This window comes from Zalophus californianus, chromosome 12 (genome assembly GCF_009762305.2).
Source record: "Zalophus californianus isolate mZalCal1 chromosome 12, mZalCal1.pri.v2, whole genome shotgun sequence".
NCBI lineage: Eukaryota > Metazoa > Chordata > Mammalia > Carnivora > Otariidae > Zalophus > Zalophus californianus.
Window position 1 is genome coordinate 20,577,663 of NC_045606.1, and position 15,378 is coordinate 20,593,040.

At 41.5% G+C, this 15,378-nt stretch overlaps 1 protein-coding gene across 1 annotated transcript in view; it reads left to right on the top strand.

Annotated features, from left to right (window-relative positions):
- Window positions 1-7,864: 7,864 nt before the first annotated feature.
- Window positions 7,865-15,378, top strand: part of SLC26A5 (solute carrier family 26 member 5) — a 57,345-nt gene continuing 49,831 nt past the window's right edge. The window contains exons 1-3 of the mRNA XM_027573712.2: window positions 7,865-7,960; window positions 11,092-11,214; window positions 12,791-12,899. The gene's annotated coding sequence lies outside the window, so the exon portion shown is untranslated. The remainder of the gene's footprint in view (window positions 7,961-11,091; window positions 11,215-12,790; window positions 12,900-15,378) is intronic.

Below are 15,378 nucleotides of genomic sequence, written 5' to 3' on the forward strand. Positions count from 1 at the left end.
TTTGAGGCTCATTTGTCTTTATTCATTGTTTAATTAAATTTTGTGTAGGATTTGTAAGCTGGATCAGTTTTGGAAAGAACAGTGTTAGATCTATATACTGGTGTTTTGTTTCGTCATTGTTAATAACAATTATGAAGCCACACTTTCAATTGAGCCATGTTTCTCTTATTCAGCTTTTTCTATTAATCACCCTAATTACACCAAGAAAAATCAATAAGAGAATTCTGAAAATTATTGAATTCCTGAGAATTTTGTTAGCTGCTAACGTAATGCCTGACTCATAACAAGCACTCATGCATTCATTCAGCAAATGTTTGTTGATTGCTTGCTGTGTGACAGACACTGTGTTATGTGTTGACAAGAAAAATGGCGATTGAGGCATTTCCCCTGCTTCTAATGTCTACACAATAAAAAGTATGTCAGTTGTGTTGAATGTGTTGATTTTCAGAGGGTTAAAAAAAAATCTGGGTAATAGAGTAATAGATGGCAGTAGTATTTCTCTTTGAACAGGGAAATGATAAAGGATGATCCCTCTGAGAAGTCTAGCTAAACTGTATTTTGAGCCTGGTATCAAATCCATTGTGAATCATTGCTTTGGAGATACAAGGCCTTCTTTTCTCAGCTTAATTTAACATATGATATATTTTATAATTAAGTGCGGTGTTTGACCCAAGAATTTGTGTAACTATTTTATCTTAATTGTTGATTCTCCTTTCTTGGTTCACAAATTGTCTGCTGCTGGTTCATCATTTGATGGCATATTTGGTTCATTTTCTCATTGGAAGAAGAGGTTTAATTTTTCCCAAAGCCTTGTCTTTCCAAGTCTTTTGTGTGTGCCATAGACCTACCTGGTAACTAGGGCAAGATATTTTATAGTGCTCCCATCCACCTGTCTTCCTACCATCAGAAGAGGGTTGAACTCCCTACCAGTCCATCTCCTCAAAGTTTTAATAGTATAAGTGGGGACTTACATGTATTGGCTTATTTATTTTGAAACATAGACCGTTAGAGTAGGACTTCAAGTATTGTTGGTTGAACTGATTACCTTTCCAAATAAATAAACGAAACAAAGTTTAGTAATAGCAGAGATTAAAAAATATTTGCATGGCCAATTTCCATGGTTTCTACACAGTTATCTCTTATTCACCATACATTTTAAGGTAAGTTGTACTCAATATCTGATCTTAAATATAGTCAATATCACATATATTTTACCCTTTATCTAAGAAAGAACATATGTATGTTACTTGGGAAATTCCCAAATTGAGATTGTCACTCTTATGTTTCAAGGTTTAAAAAAGTATAGAGGATCACTAAAATATGTACCCATTCATTTTAATGTTTGTCAATTGAAATTTTTTGACAGCAATTTGTATTGCCTTTCTGTACTTTTATCTTTTTAACTTTCCCATACATGGCAATTGCCACTTTTAACACCAAATAATATACTTTTTTCCTAGCTAATTTTTATACAAAAATGTGTAGTATTTACTTGAGATGGGTATTTAGGATGCATTTCAAGTAAAATTTGTTTTTCATACATGTTTATTGGGCATATGGCATCTAGATATTTAGTGCATTTGTGTGCATTTATTTATGAAGGGTTTTTTGCATATGCTTAAAAGACTTGCATCTCACATTATATAAATATTACTCTATATTTTGCTTTAGCTCATTTATATTCCAACAATTTATTCTGGAATTTACTTTGTTATATGTTGGGAGGAATGACCCTAATTTTTTTCCAAATAGTTAATAAATTATCCCAGTACCAAAATAAATAAAAAACACCTATAGGGAAAAATGTTAAATCTAGAGGTTTCCACAATGGTAAATTCTCACAATACTTTTGACACCACTAACGCTGAGCCTAAATATACCTACAATGAATGAATTAATGATCTGTTGAGAGGAGATACACCCCTTGGAGGACAGTACCTTTTTAAATGCTTCAATGTGACAGAAGGAACTTTTATTTTGGAAGATTCTTCATACCAGAGCCCACTTCAGTCTTTTTGTTTATGCATTCATATCAAATATATACTAAGGGATACCACATGCCAAGCACTGGGAAAGGCACCAGGGATGCACTGGTGAACAACAGGAGACACAGTCTTCCCTAAGGAAATTCACAGTTTAGTGGAAAAGGAAGATATTCACCAATCACACATATAAACATAACTGTGGAAATGCCTCATGTAGCAATAAACATTCTTTTGGTAAGCATCTATTAAATATGTACTACCATTCTAAGATATATTTTGGGGGATACTACAATGAATGAACCATGGTTCCCTTCCTCAATTTGTAGTCTAATTGGAGCTCAGAAATACCAACAAATACAGTGAAAAAGATACTGCAGTAGAAGCGTATTCTAGATCTCACGGGCACAGAAAAGAGAATAATCTGCTCTGTCTAGAAGGGATAAGAAGGGAAGGCTGAATAAAGGAAATCTTTACATAAGAAAGGCAAGGCTAGAGTAGTGCTTACCTAGTATTGGAAACTGTAGCCAATGCAATAAAACAGGAAGAAGAAATAAGAGGTATAAGATTTGGAAAAGAGATAAAGCTCTCCTTAGATGCAGTTGATAAACTTGTCTTCATAGAAAGCCCAAGGATCTCTAAAGATAAAAGCACGAAAATTAATAAGAGTTCAAGAAGCTGCTGGATACAAGATCCATATATAAAAATGGACAGCATTTCTAAACAAAATGTATAACCAAGTAGGAAAAAAATAAACAACCAGTGGAGATAAAAAAACAGGAAATAGACTAAATCCCAATACCCAAATAAAAGAATGATTAGGAAATTTTAAATGATATAAAGCCATGAAAGGACAAAGAAAATATAGGATGGAGACAAACAGATAAAAGATAACAACAAAATTTTGGAAAATGAAAAGTGAATGGACGAGTAGTAACTAATCATACTGTAAAAAGCTAAAACTCAACTGTCTACAGAGAAGGGATTTGCATCACAGAACACAGAAGATTCTGGAACTGCAGAGAAAACTGCCTCTGCAAGCAAGGAATAGGCAAGAGGATGAAAATAAGGGTATTGGTTAAAATTCCGAATAAGGAACAGACTTCTTTCATCCCACCACCAACAGGAAACTCTCCTTCCCATCTTGGCAAGGGACAGGAGGTTTATTTTTTTGGATGACTTGAATCAAGAGTGGTTGAAGAAGACCCAGAGATTTCAGGCAGCAAAGAGCTGGGATAAGTCTAGTAATTTCTTTTTAAGGTATTAAGCAAAAGCCTACCAGTTGAAGGGTGAGACCCCCCCTCCCTCACCACAGCACCCTTTCATCTTTCAACTCCCTGAATCCTGGAATTGAGCTTCTAGCATCCAGACAGAACACTGAAGGGTTCCTCTCTTGAAAAAAGACTTACGAACTGAAAGTTGAGGAATTCTGTCATGAACCAGCCAGATCACCTTGCTCACACAAATAACTTCCAATCAACTTTTTTTATTCATAGTAGTTTTGTTTGTCAGAAGTGGAGAAAGGAGGGACTAGCCAACGGGTGGTACTAAGACAATTCGTTTTTCAAGCGAAAAAAAAAAATAGATCCCTAGACATATCATTACACAAAAATAAGCTCCAGGGAGATTAAAGACATAAATGGCAGAGGTAAAACTTTACAACTTTTAGAAGAAAATATCATTGTGGGATCATGGGAAGAAAGGATTTCCTAAACATGACATAAAGCAGACAAACCATAAGAAAAGATTATAGGATTAGTGGTCTGTAGTTTGATTGGATTCATTTGTCAAACTCTTGCATAACAGAAGAGACCACAAAGTTTAAAAACCAGCCACTGAAGGGGAGAAGATAAAGCCACAATATACATTCAAAAAAGGACTGGACTCTAGAAAATATAAAGAACTCATGCAAATAGATAATAGAAGGTAATGACATAATTTTGGGGGGCGCCTGACTGATTCATTTGGTGGAGCATGTGACTCTTGATCTCAGGGTTGTGAGTTCGAGCCCCATGCTGGGTGTAGAGATTACTTTAAAAAATAATAAAATCTTTAAAAAAGAAGAAGAAAGTAATAACATAATTTTCTTTAAATCACAAAGAATAGGAATGAAAATTCACTGAAGGAAAAACTGAAATGACAAAAGATTAAAATGTTCAATCTCACCAATGAACACGGAAACATCATTTGAAACAACAATGATGTCATACCTAACCAGGGAGGCAAAATCAGAATCCGAACATAGTGGTGCTGAAAAGAGGATCTTGGGTAAGTTCGAGCCCCATATTGGGTGTAGAGATTATTTTAAAAAAATAAAATCTTAAAAAAAATACAGAAAAAAATATAGCTAATACAAATCTCTGTGGAGAGCAGTGTAGTATCAGTAACATTGAATATGTTACAGTATCCATAAGTTTGAATATGTACAGACAGCATGACCCAGCTACTTCTGGGTATTTATCACAGAGAAACTCACAAGTATACACAGAGAGATGTGTGCAAGAATGTTCACAGCTGCATTGCTTGTAATTGCAAATAACCAGAAACAATCCAAGTGTCCATCAACAAGAAAATGGATAGATTGTGGTTTATTTGTATAATACTCTATGGTGTTAAAATGAACACGCCCATTAACAATAAAACAAGTTGCAAAATTATATAGCATGATGCCATTTATCGGATTTTTAAACTTTGCAAACAAATACAGTCGACCCTTGAACAACATGGGTTTGAACTTGGTGGGTCCACTTACGTATAGATTTTTTTGGATAAATACAGTACAGTACTGTACTCTTCCTTGTGATTATCTTCATAACATGTTCTTTTCTCTGGCTTACTTTATTGTAAGAATACAGTATATAAGATATAAAACATACAAACTATGTGCTAATCAATTGTTTATGTGATGGGTAAGGCATCCGGTCAGCAGGATATTAGTGGTTAAGTTTTGGGGGAGCCAAAAGTTATACTCAGATTTTCAACTCCACTGGGGTTGGCGGCCCTCACCCCGATGTTGTTCAAGGGTCAACTGTACAATCTGTCGCTTATGAACCCATGCATATGTAGCAAAAATCTAAGAGCACGCGTGGGAATAGTAAATACAAATTCATTACACTGGTTTCCCAAGGCCAGGGAATAAGATCAGAGAGGGGTATGTGGAAGACATCAACTCTACCTAAAATGTTTTCTTTCTTTTTTAAAAGTCAGAATAGGATACAGTAAAGTGTTCAGGTTTGAATGGGTTGAATGCATACCAAAGTATTTTTTGTGTTATTCACTATTTTCACGTGAAGATCTAAATGTCATAGCCAGAAAAGAAAAGAATAAATAGGATTTGTTAGGCAGATTCAGCGGGGAGACATATTTAGGAATAGAACAGAATACAAAAACCAGAAATGGACCCTCAACTCTATGGTCAACTAATCTTTGACAAAGCAGGAAAGAATGTCCAATGGAAAAAAGACAGTCTCTTCAACAAATGGTGTTGGGAGGGCGCCTGGGTGGCTCAGATGGTTAAGCGTCTGCCTTCGGCTCAGGTCATGATCCCAGGGTCCTGGGATCGAGTCCCGCATCGGGCTCCCTGCTCCTTGGGAGCCTGCTTCTCCCTCTGCTTCTCTCTCTCTCTCTCTCCTCCTCTGTCTCTCATGAATAAATAACTAAAATCTTAAAAAAAAAAAAAAACAAATGGTGTTGGGAAAATTGGACAGCCACATGCAGAAGAATGAAACTGGACCATTTCCTTACACCACACACAAAAATAGACTCAAAATGGTTGAAAGACCTAAACATGAGGCAGGAGTCCATCAACATCCTAAAGGAGAACACAGGCAGCAACCTCTTAGACCTCAGCCGCAGCAACTTCTTCCTAGACACATCGCCAAGGGCAAGGGAAGCAAGGGCAAAAATGAACTATTGGGATTTCATCAAGATAAAAAGCTTTTGCACAGCAAAAGAAACAGTCAACAAAACCAAAAGAATGAATGTTTTAATGGTGAAATTTCAGGTATTTGTTTAGGTGACTGAGGTAGATGTTTTGGCAAAAATGCTATGAAAGTCTTCTACTTTGATGGATCAGATAGCCTGTGAGACTGGACTTGCAGATCAGTCCGCTGGACCTGTTTCAAAGCCTTACTTCACAAAAATGGTCACTTTTTCATATTTTAACTACCAACAGTGGCCTATCTCCCCTCCCTTGCCTTTCACTGCCCTGGTAAGTGAGCCTTTATAATCAAGAAAATGGACTTGATTCTCAGTTGAAAGAGATACTCGGGCACTGTTTAAGGCAGAAACAATGATATTAATGTATTATGCCCAATCTTTGCATGGCACTTCCTTCTCAAGTCCTTATTATCTCCATGCTGCTTATGATCCCTGCCACAATTTGGTGCACTCCTTTTAAGAAAAAGAACTCAAAAATATAAATGCAAAATTAGGTAGCAATTGTGAATATTTATTTACAAAAGGAAAATAAATCACAACATGTTCCAAATGTACACACATTTTTAAAAGTTGAGAGATATCATAAACATTATCTGGAACAGCCAGACTTCATTAAGAAAAGGGTCAGAGGGGCGTTTGGGTGGCTCGGTCCGTCTGCCTTCAGCTCAGGTCATGGTGCCATGGTCATGGGATCGAGCCCTGGAGAGGCAATATCTCTGTAGTTCTTATAAAATCTGGTGATGGTCTTGCCCTTTACTCTCTAGTTTTCCTCTCCCTGTTTTGTTTGTGTTGTTCTAGTCTTTACAGGCTCTGCCTCTCTTCCACTTGAAGTATTGCAGTAACCAGCATCTGGTTCTCCTCTGCAACCATTTTGGTCTGTGGCAATCCATTCTTGGAGCAGTGACTAGACGATCCTTTTTTTTTCTTTTTTTAAGATTGTATTTATTTATTTGCGAGAGAGAGAGAGAGAGAGAGAGCACAAGCAGCGGGAGTGGGAGAGGGAGAAGCAAGCTTCCCGCGGAGCAGGGAGCCCGACGCAGGGATCGATCCCAGGACTGTGGGATCATGACCTGAGCTGAAGGCAGACGCTTAACCCACTGAGCCACCCAGGCGCCCCCAGGGGCAAGTTTTTATGTTGAAATCATTTCTACCCCTCACCTTTGAGGATTTAGGCCCTCTGGCTGCGGTGCTCTCTTGCATCTCAGTTGTTAGAAAGAAAACAGGTTTTCCCTCCTTTCTTCCTTCCTCCCTTCTTTCCTTTCATTCCTCTTCCTCTCCCTTCTTTCTTTCCATTCTCCGTTTTCCCCCAGATATATTCCTTTCTCCCAAATAGGATGTTTTGTTGCTTTACTTAATTTTTCCTTTTTTCAAAAAAAAAAAGGTGTTTTGTAAATTCTGACTAGAATTCCTGAAAAAGAATCTGTCGCGCACGGTCTTGTTGCATGAGTCAGTATTTGCAAGAAAAGGTGGTCATCGAAAGCAGCTCATCAAAGCATTTTTTTTAGAGTGTCATTCTGCATCTCCATGTTCCTTGTCAAGTCTGAGTCTCCATAATCACTGTATTTGAGAATATATGTTAGGATGTTTCCATTTTAAAAATAATAAGCAACGTTTCCTACTTGAATACTATATCGCTTGTTCATTGTGCTTTCTTCAGCCTCGACCGTCTAAACTTGTCTCATATCCCACCTCCAAGCTCCACGAATCCCTCCTGAGGAGTTTGTGAGTCGTGCGAGGGGAAAGTGGGGTGTCAGTCCCGTAACTTTTGGGGGCTGCACAAGCAGAGCATTGGTCGCCAAGCACGCTCCCGAAGTTCTAGACGTTTGAGAGGAGCCCTTGGGCTCGCGGGGTCCCGGGGCGAAGGGCGGGGCGAAGGGCGGGGCGGGGCGAGGGGCGGGGCGGGGCGGGCTCGGGTTGCGGGCGGCGCGCTGGGCGCCTCCTCCGAGAGCCGCGCGCGGACGCAGCGGCGCGGCGTCGAGGCGGCAGGGGCTCCGGAGCGCGGCGGCTCGGCCCTGGGCAGCCCCGGGCAGTGCCGGCCGGTGAGTGCGCGCGAGCCTCGGGCCCACCCCGGCCAGGCAGTCGTCTCTGCTGTCTCTCGGGCTTACCTCTCGGGTCTCTTTGGCTCTCACTCCTTCCTAAAACTAATAGGCAACAACTTAGACTTGCCCCACCTCGGCGGTCTCTAAGCGCTGACAGGATAAAGTCTGAGAAGTGCTTTCCTCTGGAAACGTCTCCCTCCATCTCCCCCTCTGCGGCGGCCGCACGGACTTTCACGAGACGTTCGCCTCCCTTGGCTCCTCGCCGCTTCTTGCAGCGCCCTCCCGGTGCTCCGCACTCTCAGCCCTGCCCCGCCGAGGCTAGCTTCTCGCCTGTTTGTATCCCCTCCGGTTTTGGAAATCTCATTATTGCCCTTGGCCTCCTCGCTGGGGCCGCGCGCTGCCCGCGGGGTCACCGGTGGGGTCCCCGCGCTGGGCGGCCCGGTGCCCGGCCAGGGGAGCTGTGGTTCGGAGGCCGGGCCTCCCCTCAGCAGCCGCGAAGTCTGGCCGGTCTCCGCAGCTCCGTGAAGGGGGTGCGCCTTGCTGCTTTAAAATTTGGTAGTGGTGGCCCCCTGCCTAAAGCTCCGGCTCCCTCCTGAACGCCTCCGGTGCGGGGCGCGCTGCCCTGGTAGCGGGTCCGATACTGCGGCCCGGGCGAGCTCCTGCCTCACACTTAGGAAAGACCATTGATCAGGAAACCGGTTTTCTCGCAGTGACTGCCTCACGGAGTGGGCTCTCTGGCCCGGGCGGGCCGGGGACGCCTGCTGGGCGTTCGCGGGTGGGGGTCGAGCCCGCGAAGGTGGAAGACCTACAAGGGTCTGGCAGCTGTGAAGAAGGCAGCTGTCAGGGACGCTGTGGGGGAGGGGGCGTAGATTCTTTCCCTCCCCGTGATCAGTTTGGGGTCTAGAGTTGGTAAATCGTGAAGGGAAGCTCTAATAACAAAAATGGTAATTCGGTGTGGGGGGACACTGAGATTCGGCTTCTTCTTATCTGAGAACTGGGAACAATGTGCATTAGCCATAAGTGCACATAATCTGCATCACTGAAAGTAAGCTTGGAAATAGAGGGACAGTTGAATATGCAACTTTCTGAAGCGAAATTTGGAATAGGTTTTTGCCAGGCTGTCCTAAATACGGTAGTATTTCTTTGTTCAGAAGACTTTCAGGTAGGAGACCAGACGCAGGAGAGAGAAAGTCAGACTAATTTGCATTAGAAAAAAGCTCGGAGTGAAGAATTCGTAGGTAAGATGACTGATATCTTAAGTGCTCTGCTGGAAAGCATTCTGCTCTGTTAGGTAACACCTGAGCCCCCAGTCCTGTTACGTAGCATTTCTTTTTTTCTCTCTTTAACTACTCTGAAACTATACAGAGTTACAAGTTCCTCATTAATTTATGAGCGATACCAAAGAATTGACTCAATCCAGCAAGTATTCGAGCACCTTCTGCGTGTGAAGCACTTTGCTAAGAGCTGCAGAAGAATGGAAGATAGACGAATTTTCCAATTAAAACCACCACAACAGTGGACTGACTTGTCAGGTGTAGATGCCTCTTTAATTTAAATCAAAACCAGTTGAGTTTTACAAGGCTGATGTCAGAGACAACTGCCTGTTTTCTTTTAGGAGTTTTATGGTTTGGGGCCATTTTGAGTTCATTGTGGTGTGAGAAGGTGGTCCGGTTTCATTCTTTTGCATGTAGCTGTCCAGTGTTCCCAGCATTATTTATTGAAGAGACTGTCTTTTCCTCATTGGATATTCTTGCCTGCTTTGTTGTAGATTAATTGACCACGCAAGTGTAGGTTTATTTCTGGGCTCTCTGTTCTGTTGATCTACGTGTCTGTTTTAATGCCAGTACCATGCTGTTTTGATGTCTAGAGCTTTGTAGTGTAGCTTGAAATCTGGGGAAAAAATGAGTTTTCATCTCATTCTAAATGTGTGTCCCTTGATATCTTAATCATTCTGAAGTTTTTCTACCAATGCAGGTAGTCTGCATTTTATTAATTCCAAATAAAACATTTTCTAGGAAATATAACTAAGTAAGAAGGCATGTCCATTTTCCCTAGTGTTTGCACTATCATTGAATTAATAAAGTCAAAATCAACAAAAATGAGGGGATGGTGATTTTCCTTAGTTTAAAACTAGTGAAATTGTGCAGAAAAGAAGATAAGGTCGGCATGGGTAAATGTAATCCTCTGGTGCTTCCCATACTCTATTTTGTCTAAGTTCATTCCTTTTGGAAGATAGATCCAATTTCATGAAATCCTTCAATTCTTTTGGAAGACAGCTCCAGTGGCCAGTTTCAGGAAATCTTTCAGCAATTCATCATTGCTCTGGATACTAACAATCATCAAGTACATCATCTTTTGGACTTCACCCTCTTAAACAATTGTGTTGGGGGGAAAGGGGTTCGGGGAGGGGACAGGTCTTTTTAAAAATCTGGCCTAAGCTAAGGACTTTATCCCTACAAAAAACACACAGCATTCAAAATGTTGCATATCTTTCAGAGGAATAAAACCCCCCTTTAGAACAGGGCAGTGATTTAGTCACGGAAATGGAAGTGAAGAGAGGATATGGGTAAGTCCACAAACTGAGTGGTTAAAACTTAATTTACTTTGGAATGGAACAAATACTTGGCCTTTTGAGAAAGTGTCCTGTAAATAGGAATTAATAAATGTATTATCTGTAAAAGACTAAAGACAGTAGTCCTGTTAATTTTTTAGTTTATCAGTATCAGCTTGTGTCTTGAACATTATGAATCCCATTTTTTAATTTTTTTCTCATTCTTCTCAAGGAAAGTGCTTCTGAGATTTTTCTCCCAGTACTGATGCCCCATTCAGGGCAGTTTCTCACATACCAACTGTTATAACCATGAATTGCTCAGGATGGGAATGGTCGAATTCAAAATTTGAACTTGCTCTCTCACGCACACATACTCATGTTCACCTTTAGGAAGGAGGTGTGTGCGTATGTGTTACATCATTACCATATTCAGTACTATGTGATAGCAGTAGTTGCGTCTTGGGAGAGAGTTGATTGGTATTAGGAATGAATGGACAGCTTCAAGGAACATTTCGGATGTAACTTCTTTCGAAGAACAAACCAGCAACCACTGGATTAACTTTCCTTCCTTCTGTCCTAGGGCCGAGGAGCTAGCTGTCCCTTCTCCAGCTGTCAGCCCTACGAATCAAGGTTTCGCTGAACTGTACCAGACCTCTCGTCTGGGTCCCTGGCCCCTGCCCTCTGTGCTGTACTTTGGACTCGGGTAGGTAGGTCCCCCTGGAACTAATAAACTGGGAAAGTGGGTCATAGGTAGTGATGGATTTGATGTGTAGCACAGGATTTCTTAACATTTCCAGAGTCCTGAATCATAAACCACAATTTGGAAGAAAAGGGTAAGAGAGAGAATGCCAGAAGCAGCACAGCTTACTCTCTTTAACTTGGATCGGGACTAGCCTAACTGATCCTTAGCTATGAAGCAGCTTTGACTTACCATATTGAGTGACAGCTACATAGTTGGTCACGACCTTAGAGTGCCATTGATCGACATTAACTGGATGAGTAAACTGGTGGAGATCATGGTTTGTTTGGGTTTTTTTTTAAGATTTTATTTATTTATTTGAGAGAGCACGTACAAACAGGGTGAGGTGCAGAGGGACAAGCAGACTCTCTGATGAGCGAAGATTCTGACTCGGGGCTCGATCCCAGGACCCTGGGATCGTGACCTGAGCTGAAGGCAGATTCTTAGCCAGTTGAACCACCCAGGTGCCCCGAGATCATGTTTTTAATCCAAGCTCTGCCCTTAACTAAGTGTGTGATCTTGGGCAAGTAACAAGTCAAATTCTTTGGACATTCACTTTTTTTTTTTTTTCTGTCATATGGGATCAGTGATTCTCAACTACTAAAGTATAATTCTATGCATTTCAATCACAGGGAGAGTTTATTAAAAAAAAAAATACTGGGTCAGAGATTCTGATGTAATTGGACTGGGGCAGGCCCAGACATCTCTCTTTTTTTTTTTTTAAAGCCTCCCAACCCCTACCAGGAAACACTAATGTCCAGCCAAGATTGAGAATCACTGGGTTAAAAAATCACCAAGAGCTGATTCTAAGATTATGTCACCTGAAGATAGAAAGCAGGTCCACAAAATCCCTTCTATACATAGCCTGGCTCGGGATTACATAGACTCAGTGGTAACCAAGCCTAAACATGCCTTCCTAAGAAGCAGTCCACATCAGTGACTTCAGTTTATTTAGGGAAGGTGCTGTGCCTTCTCACTGGTTCAGTATTCCCACAATGCTTTTCGAGTCCTTAGCACCCAGTACATTTTGATGGCCTGAACTCGGTGTAACTCTGCCTATCCAAGATGATTAGCTGTTCCTAATGTCGCCAGAGACGATTATCTCTCTCCTTGGGGTATCCATGCCCAGTGTTCAATAGCCTGTTGAAATTTTTTCCTGGAGGTGATCTGGGATCTGTGTGTGAGGGGTATGGGAGAAAAGTGTCAGCAAGGGATAAAGATGATGACCTTGATCGTTGCTGAAATGTAAGCTTCTGTGTCCAAACTAAGATAAAAAAGGTGATCCTCACACCTTCTCAGGTAGTAGACTATCCAGTTACCAGAAGTGGGATAGGAAAAAAAAGAGCATATTGTTTACCTTAATCGTTTGTTTGGGACCCAGTCTTGTTGCCATTCCGTTGTTAATTCTGCAGATGTTCACACTTTGAAAATTATTCTTAGATTTAAAGATATAACTTATTAAATTGTAATCCATAGAATTTATTTCTGTTTATTCTACTCTTTTTTTCTCCTACTGCCCTTCACATCCCAAAACACTTAGAAGAAGAAAAAAAAACAGTGTGCGTGTGTGACTGTCAGATCAATAAAAGAGAAACGGACATGAGCTGACAAAAGAGGGAAAGGCATTAAGGAGGAAACATAGACCAAGGGTAAGAAAGCCCATGGATTGCAAGGAGCTACACTTCATTTCATTTCTTTTCTCTCTACTGTTGATCTTAGAGCTGCTACAAGTTTATTCTCAGGCTTTCCAAAACTTGGGCAAATTATTGTATTTCACCTGCTGTGTGTTGGAAAATATGGGCTTGTGGCCCATGATTCCAGCATGTTCCCTGCCGTCTTCCAAACATGGTGGATAGAGGGTGTCTCCATAGGTGAATTGGCAGCCTGGACACACTTGGTCTAATCCAGCATGGGCCAGCCCCAGGGCCTGGGCTAATTCTACATGATGTCTTGGGTTGGGGAATATATTTTTTTCTTAGCTTAGGAAAGCTACTGACACTGGAGTTCTTTACCTTTGTGTTTTAGAGGAAATGGCCTTACCTGGTATCAAAAATCGAATGCAGACCTGTAGAACCAACTCAGTCCCGACCTCTCCATGTACCTAGAGCTGGCTGCATCCCTGCCATTAAAAAACAAATCTTGTGTTGGATTCATTTTTATATGTTTATTGCTGATCATTATTCTCAAATATTTAGTAATATTGGGCACATGCTGTTATTTCATAATTTATTCTTTACCTTCTTAAATAAATTAAGATAGAGTAAATGTGGAGTGCCTGGCTGGCTCAGTTGGTGGAGCATCTCAGCAATCCTGAGCATCTCGATCTCAGGATTATGTGTTCTAGCCCCACATTGGGTGTAGAGATTACTTAAAAATAAAATCATTAAAAGAAAGATAGGAGTAAATGTACTATGAAAAGATGGGTTTTGTCCTCGTAACTTCAAGTTAAAACTTTAAGTAAAAAACTTAATTATTAACTCAAATGCCCAGTTATGTGTTTAAGCATTTTTCCTCCCACAAACCTAATTTTTGAAGTTAATGAGTACTGTTAGGGTTGTTCTGGGCCCTAGGATTATTATTTGTTTGCCTTTTAAATCTTTACTCTCTCAAAACAATTAAATGTTGCAAGGTAACTAGCAAAGAATATCCAGTGGAAATGTTGCAAGATAATTAGAAATGATAAAATTTCCTCAACTAGTCCCTATTTGATTGAACACTTTTAACAACCAAATCCAAAGCTAGCAGGGGTTTTCATCTCTTCCTTCCTTTCCTCCTCAATTCACTCATTCATTCAACAAATGTCATGTGAATTCCTGTTCTGTGCCTGTCCTCCTTTGGCTTTCATTCTCACGAAGGGAAGACGACAGACAGAGAATGAAGTAAGTGTGGGTCAGAGGGTGATGTGTGCTATGGATAAAAATAAAGCTAGGGAGAAGGCAGTGGAGGGGTTTGGTGGGCAATTTTTTTAAAATAAGGTAACTAGGAAAAGCTTCAGCTGAGAAAACGGTGTTGAGCACAGACCTGAAGGTGGTGAAGGAGAAGGTTCTGGGGAACTCGGGGCCGGAGTCAGGTGTGTGCCTGGCCCACAGCAGGGAGGTCCCAGTGGCTAGAGCAGAGTGACGAGGTGGGAAGTAGGAGGAAATGCAAGTGGCTGTGGGGCAGGAGCTTGGGAGAATGCTGAAAATCATATGGGGCCTTTTAGGGCCTTTTCAGAGGGATGCTTGTGAAGTGATAGGAAGATGAGGTTTCTTACTGTTTAGTCAAAATTCCAGCAGCCCTGGGATCTGTTTCTTCTTTGTTACACCCTCCGGGTGGTCTCCAGCTTTCCCTTCCTCACAAATCAGCCCCTACCCATTCTTTCCCTTGGGATTCCTTTCTCCCCAGGGCTGGCCATAGAGTGGGATTCAGTCTCCCATTCTCCTTGCTGGCTTGGTACCCTGCAGGTGAGGCTCTCCCTTCCTTTTTAAAGAATGCACTACTAGGGGGCGCCTGGGTGGCTCAGTCATTAAGCATCTGCCTTTGGCTCAGGTCATGATCCCAGGGTCCTGGGATCGAGTCCCGCCTTGGGCTCCCTGCTCAGTGGGGAATCTGCTTCTCCCTCTCCCTCTGCCTCCCTCCCCGCCCCCCGCCCCACTTGTGTGCGCGCGCTCTCTCTCTCTCTGTCAAATAAATAAATAAAAATCTTTAAAAATAAAAAGAATGCACTAGTTGCTAAAGAATAAAAACTGTCAGGTAGTACCAAAGCCAGCAATGGTGAGAGAAATTAATATATACAAAATATATCTTGGTTTCTACTGTAGCCCAGGCAGAAAGGGGCCGCATTGCTGGTTGGCTGAATTTAGCCTGTGTGTTTTCTTGGGTCTGCACATTGTTTTATAAATACTTGTGTAACATTGAAAAAATGATAGTTTTGTTAAAATGTAGTTTCAAGGTCTCTTTAAAAATTGGATGTTCTATTTATATGAAGTTGTGGAATGCGGTGCCTGGGTGGCTCAGTCAGTTGAGCATCCGACTCTTGGTTTCCGTTCAGGTGGTGATTCAGCGTCCTGAGATCAAGCCCCACGTTGGCCTCTGCGCCTAGTGCAGAGTCTGCTTAAGTTTCTCTCTCCATCTCCCTCCACCCCTCTG